Below are 7,509 nucleotides of genomic sequence, written 5' to 3'. Positions count from 1 at the left end.
GTCCAGAGAAGGGCAATGGAGGTGGTGAAGGGTCTGGAGCACAAGCCTTATGAGAAGAGGCTGAGGGAGCTGAGGTTGCTCAGCCCAGAAAAGGAGGTTCAGGGGAGACCTTCTCGCTTCCTACAACTACCTGAAAGGAGGTTGCAATAAGGAGGGGGCTGGGCTCTTCTCCCAGGTAACAACTGAAAGGACAAAAAAAATGGCCCTGTGCCAGGGTGAGGTTAGGTTGGATATTAGGAAAAATTTATTCACTCAAAGAGTGGTCAGGCATTGGAATAGGCTGTCTGGAGAAGTGGTGAAATCACCATCCCTGAAAGCATTCAAGAAGTGTGTGTATGTGGCACTTGGGGATATGGTTTTAGTGGTGAACACAGCAGTGTTAGGTTAATGGTTTGACCTGATGATCTTAAATATCTTTTCCAACCTTAAGGATTCTATGTTTCTTAACCACAGCAGTATACAAATAATCAGATAGACCGGGAGGCACCTGTGGGTTCCTGCAAAGCTCAGCCTCTGCCCACACTCCTTGATAACACAGTCTCTGACTTTTTCCCCCCATGAATTCTTCTGATTGTGAGTGCAACCTCTTCTGCCCATTCATTTACACTGGGTCTAAGGCTGGTCCCTTTCTAAAGCATGTCAAATAATTCCTTTTTCCTCACTAATCACTGAAACTGTTAGTAGGTGGCTGATATAGGTAGCATCCGCAAGAGAAGGGTAAATGAATATTAAAAAAACTAAGAGCCTGAATGAGTAGATTAGGCAGCACTCAAAGTAATGTGTGCTAATTTGGCTAAACCTGATGAACAGTCATATAGAATATGTGAAAAACTGCCTGAAACAGTCTCAGACACGTTAGCAATTACTTTTAAGGATGGTTGGAGACTGGTGAGCCACCAATGATGTGAAAAGTATAAGAACAGAGTCTGTGTGTAAAAGAAGTAAGGAAGAGAGAAAGGTGAGTAGAAAATCTCACCAATTTCAGCTTCAATTTAAAAAAAAAAAAAATCTGGGTGAATAACAGATGGTTTAAGAGCATTAGTGCAGGAGAGAAGTAGTAGCTGTTGCATATTTTGACTTTACTTGGGCTTTTGGCATTTCTTGTGTAGTAGTCTTATGAGAAAGCAAAACAAAGAGAAACCATCTAGATGGATATAGGCTATCATGGGTGCAAAACAAAAACAATAAAGAACTCTGTAAAAGTACCTTTGAAGAGTAGTCATAACGATTCCCTGTCCAAATGGAATAAGTACCAAGCAATTTCATATGGAGAATTATCTCAAATAGGTATCTAGTTTTCCCAGCATTTTTGTTTACACTATGAATGATGGAATACATAGTATGCTTGTTAATTTTGAAGATGACATGAAATAGAGAGGGGATGCAGATATTCTTAGAGACAGGATTGGAACTGAAAATGCTCTTGATAAATTGGAAAATTCTGAGAACAGCTGGATGAACTTCAGTATCTGCAGGAACAAGCAGCTTCCCAGTGGCCTGCAGCAGCTGGCTCAGTAGAAACTTATTTAGAAAATATCTAGGAAATAAGGTGAATGACACGGTCAGAACAAATCAACAGTGCCAGAATGGTGAACAAGACAAATGCCATTTTGGGATATACAGAACAGTGTTTCACATATAGTAAAATTGAATACTCCTGTCCGTGCTCCCAAAACAGAAGTGGCTTCAGCCAAATGTTATGCCCTGTTTCAGGCACTGATCTTCAGGAAACATTTAGGATAACTGGAGGATTCCAGTAGAGAGTGAGTTAAAACCATAAATGAGAAGAAAATGTATGTGGGTGTAAGAATTTAATTTAGCCTGAAGAAGAGACTAAAAGAGGAAAATACAGCAGAAAGCATGCTTGTAGCATGGCTGGAAAAATTTTAGGTGTTCAAATTTTAAAAAAAACACATCTCCAGTGTTAAAGACTATGTCTGGCTTTTCACAGTTTTCCCAGTTTCCAAATGAGCAGCCTGAGGTGGCCAAGAGCAGACTCTAACTGCTCTTGCAAGTCAGGAAAATGGACTGGAAAACTGAAAGACAGTAAGAAGGTCAAATCCTGACCCACCATCCCAGACATTATGATAGCCTACAGAATACCCAAGATATTAAGTTGAAGCATGTATTTTAATGGGTTACAATCAGAGCCTTGATGTACATACCAAGGAACAAAACATTTAGGTGAGATTGACTTGTTGGAAGAAGGACCACTGGGGAGAAGTAGGAGACAGTGTTCACATATGGGTAGGTTTTAGATAGCACAGTACATTTTATAAACTATTATCTAATATGGCAGAACTATATTATTCTATCATCAACAATATGATACAAAGCGGAAGGGGGAAAGAAACCATTTAATTTTTCTTCCTTGACACTCCACTTTTACCTGTCTCCTTTTAAAATGTCACTTTTAATTCCAGAACTATTTAATTGTTATTACGATTGACTGGAGAGATGGAAATGACAATGATAATAAAGCCGTGATTTTTTTGCACAGAAACATGCATATTGCGGTATCTTAGTTATTCTAGAAGTAGGATGAGTAGGCATACAGAAGAAAAGGGGACTAATTGTGGTTTTCCATTTAGAATACAGTCTGGGATGGCTCTGAAGGAAAGTCTAGAGTTGGGTTGGGGTAAGTTCATACTCAGATGCTGTCCTTTCATTTTCTCTCTGGGTGAAACACGGTAGTCTGAAAACTTCTACACAAAAGTAGCCTTTAATTCAGGCCTTATTTAAGCTAAAGATTTAAGTTCTAAGTGGATAGGGGATGAGATAAAGTACAAGGTAAGGCATGAAGCAAAAGAAAGCAAATTGATTAAAATAGTTTCCTTAATCAGTTCAAGAGCAGGAATTCTCTATATTGGCTCCTTAGCGACTCTGTCAATGAGCAGATAGGAAAGATGACCACCTCAGGGCCTCTGTTTCTTGCTGGGGCATACATCTGCACCCTGTCACTATAATTTCTAATGATAAGTCAGAGGCCATTCAAAAAGTGAAAGTTTTCAAAGGCACTGGGCAACATGCTGGGCAGCACAGGCTCTTCTCCTTCCAAGACTATCTCCAGTGCAAGTAAGAGTAGTCTATTTCTACAAACCCATCCCACCATGCCTCTATAGTCTATAATAAAAGAAAACTTCTCTGAGGAGGAACAAGGTCTTTGAACATGTCTGCATAGACAGAGCATGTTGCATAGAACAAATACAAGCACAAGAGGTCCGGAAACCAAATGCTAGGGATGAACTGAGCTGGTAACAGCTTTGCAGTACTCAGGAGATCCCTTTGGGCAAATTGCACAAGAGACAGCAGTGTGCCTTGCAGTGGAGGCAGCTAATCACATACTAGGGTACACAGGCAAGTGCATGGCCAGCAGACTAAGGAAAGCTCTTATTCCCCCTGCTTTGCACTAGCTGGGCCATGCCTGGAACATGATGTCCAGTTTTGGGCCCTGCAGAGCAAGCAAGATTATGACAAAATAGAGGGTCCAGCAAAGAAACACTGAGACTGCTGAGAGGCTGAAGCACAGGCAACCCTGGGAAGAACTTTTTTGTATAGCTCAGAGATTAGACCACTAATGAGAGGCAGGAAATGAACTGCAGTCTCCTCCTGCATTGAGCAGTAAAGAAAGTCTCTCTCTCAGAAGTGCATGGTGAAAGGTCAAGGGGCCATAGCCAGATATTGCAACAAGGGAAAAATAGGTTGGATGTAAGGAAAAAATCTTCAAAGCAAGAACGGTTCAGCACTGAAGTCATATGCCCAAAAAGTTTGTGAAATTTCCATTCTTGGAAGTACTGGCAACTTTGCTGGATATGGTCCTGAGCATCCAATCAAAATTTCTTAGCCCAGCACGGAATAGGGCTGGACATGGTGATCTCCAGAGCTGAGCTCCCTTCCAGCCTAACTTTTCTGAGGTCTTTGAGCTTGCAAATGAAACACTGTAAAGTCAGGAAATACCTTCATGTGCTTCCCCAGCTCTTCTGTCTTGTACATTCAAGCTGCGCACTGCAGGTGGCAGAGAAGCAACAGAAAAGATGAGGAAGCACCATTATTGTAGTCACCGTGCCTGAAGAATGCAAGTGAGGCAAGGTCCGTAGGAAGAGGTAATCTCTTTTATTAGACTGACTGATATAGTTAGAAGAACTTGGATGGGATTTCAGGCACACAAATTCTTCTTCATCCTGAAAATAGAACCAGCCCACTTCAGTGCTAAACACAGGTTGAAATTGGTAACTCTGAATTTAGCTAGCTATATTTATCAGTCAGACCATCTGAGAAAAAACCCCACATAATTGGCACTTGTGGAGTGAAAGATTTGTTAATTATATTTTCATCTCTCCTCTTGATATACCTCCTGAAGGAGGCAGAAGGATATTTTTGCCTAAAGAACAGGAGGGTGGAAGAGAGTTTTTAAGCGTGACAAAGCAGCTCAGTATAGCTGAGCATGGCTTCCCAAGAGTCAGGAAAACTTGGGTTGCACACAGCAAAACACACACACACACATACATACACATGCACATGCCAGGCTCAGCGTCATGTTTTGTATAAGGCTACTGAGCAGGGGCAGCCCTGAAACATGTGTCATGTCAATCCCTGCTCACTAGCATGGACCATGCAGGCTATGCTCAGCTTTTCCTGCTGCATGGAAATTTCACACATCGCCCCCAGGCTGGCACTAAGGCCTTTCTTGTTGCATGCCTTGTAGCTTCCCCTCCATATGCCAAATATCCTGTCTGGCCCTTCAGCCATACCTGCCCGACAGGAACAAGTGGCTCAGTGCTCAGGTGCTTATCTGATTCTCCCATTGCCACCAGTGCCTGGCAGAGAGTTGGGACCACACACACCACAGGCTGTGTCCATCACCCTAGACACCAGCTGGATATCCCACTGCCCCAGGGCCTTACCCTCCCTCAGTCATGCTTAAGCCTGGGACTTGATTTGGGACTGGCCTTGTGAGGCACTGGCCTGCCACCCCACTGCCCACTTCCAGGGACCCCAGATTTACCACAGGTCCCCTTTGCTACTGCACAAGTGTTAACCTCAAGTCACAAACCGTTCCCTCCACAGCCCGTTCCTGGGTCGCAGCAGTGACCCACCCCTCATGGCCCCAGCGGCATCGTAACGGGGGGCGGGTGCTGAGACATGCAATGTACTCAGCCAGGCTTTTGGGAAAGCCTCTTCACCGTCCCAGTTACTTGTGCTCACTACTACTGCTTCTTTCACCAGTACAATTTCCCTTCCAAGGCTTGCACCGGCCTTCCTGTCAACACAGGAGTGTAGAGGACCTTGGCGACCTCCATGCAGGTTGAGGCTTCATGTGGTTCTAAAGAGATGGTGTGACTCTGTTATTATGGCATCACAAAAACCAAGATTCAAAGGACCAAGACCTTACCTCTGATAATGCTTGGGTTTTTCCTCCACGCTGGCTAACCTCCAAAAGCAGAGTGCGGAGTAGATTTCTTTCACTGACAGAGCACCCAGACTCTTCTATCAAAACTATTTTAACCTTTAAGGAGAGAAGGTTTCTTGCTTTGTTTCGCTGACAGCAGTCAATGACTGAAGATTTTTAGCCTTAGACTGAGCTGAGGCATTGGGTAGACACAGCATGGGGTACCAGCAAAAGGTCTAATCCAGCAAAACTGCATTCCCATATCCTCACGCAGTCCCACCAATATCTAGTGAGAGACCAAGAAGCAGAATCACGTCTAGGCAAGGGTCTCTCCAGGAGAATTTCAGGTGACATGAGCTCGCTATTTACAAGAAGGATCTGTCATGGGAAACAAGTTATAAGCAAGTCTATACACTTAAAATCAAAGTGGGGACAAAACTGCACAGTAAATGGACTGTGGAAGAAGTGAAAGAAAACAACTGATAGAAAGTCTTAAGAGCAGGTATCTAGCAAAGCCATAAACTGAGCCTCCATGAGTGTCAGACCAGATTTCTGAACCTGTATCTAGCTATTGAATCCAAAAGTAGACAAGCTAACGTCATAGCAAGAGTACATGAGAAATTAAGTGGAAGAAAGTCTTTTCCTGACAGATAGAAACAGGCACGTCTGACTGGTTTTAGGACCAAGACCATGGCCTCCATTTTCTTAGGATACTTATCCTATTACATATGCGTTAGCTCGAAAATCCCATAATCTTTTTCCAGTGCAGATAGAAAGGAATAACTAAAACAAACAAAACCACAAAGCAAACAAAATCAAGAAAAAATGCTGCAACCAAATAAATAAATAAACAAACCCAAACAACCATACCGATGACGTACGTTAATCCTACAAGCATACCTAATGAAATCCATTTCTTAGAAGTCTGAGAAACATCAGACCACATGCCTGATTCCTGACAAACCAGATGAATTTACCACACATTGAGCACAGCACTGGTCTCATAGCTGTCTGACTCAAAAGGTTGTCCTTAAACTGGCCTACATCCTGCAGATTGGCACATAGCAGCTGAAGCTATTCCTTCCAAAGGATCTCTGTTTTATGCTCAGGAGTCATAAAGCAGTTGGATCCAGCTACAGTTTAGAATAAACATGAAATCTTCCATCTGCACCCAGCAGTGATCATTCCCAGCCAGCATTTCTATGTACAGTGACCACAAATGTAGCTAAGTCAATACAGCTTTGTTAATAGTGAAACATGTAGGTACCAAACTGCAAAGCTTCTCTTACCTCTGAGCTATTGTCCTACTTCTCAAACAATGTTTGTCTAAGTGGAAAAGAAGGGGCAGTCATTCCTTCCATTACTGTTGGTGCTACAGTGGGACTTTTGTTTGCCATGAACAACAGAAAAGGCTGCCAAGAAATCAGATCTATTGCTGCAAGTTTTATGCATATTATCTTTCTCCTCAAATGCCCTGAAATGCAAATGTCCATACAGTTGTTAGGTATTTCATCACAGTAACAGTCATGAGTTCCATTTACTTTAGTTTCATGTTGTTATTACATAAAAAGGCACAATCAAGCACAGGGCAGGGGGTGCATTTGAAAGGTTGGATGTATTTTCTCTGTAAGCCTTGGTGAGGAGCCTGAACCAGACTAACACAGCTGGAGTGACCTTGCACTCAGATCTGTGGAGCAGTTCAGAGGCTGCATAGGTCTACTGCACTAAGCAGAGGCAGACAATGGTTATGGAAGAGGTAGAATGAGGGTAGACTCTTGCTCAGCTATCCCCGGTACAAAAGCAGACTGGATACTGTACTGAGTCAGATGTGTAACCTGCACTGTGTAGTGGGCCCAGGGAAGGTACCTGTGCCAAATGCAAGCTCCAAACTGGTGAGAGGGGGCAATCAGCATTTGCATTATTATAGCAGGTCAACATCACTAATTACACTACTACCTTTGGAGTCTAAATGGGCATCGTACTTCAGGAACTGACAATGATTTAGGCATTTACACCTGTCCCAACCTCGCTTTAAGACTGGACTTTACGAAAGGATTCAGCAGTACCTTTCTGTGAAAACCATCCATGAATCCAGTCAGAATCCAGCCCAAATTTTTTCA

Source organism: Myiozetetes cayanensis, unplaced genomic scaffold (assembly GCF_022539395.1).
Source record: "Myiozetetes cayanensis isolate MyiCay16 unplaced genomic scaffold, myiCay2020 scf2-11, whole genome shotgun sequence".
NCBI classification, from domain to species: Eukaryota; Metazoa; Chordata; class Aves; order Passeriformes; family Tyrannidae; genus Myiozetetes; species Myiozetetes cayanensis.
Note: the sequence above shows the minus strand (reverse complement) of the source record.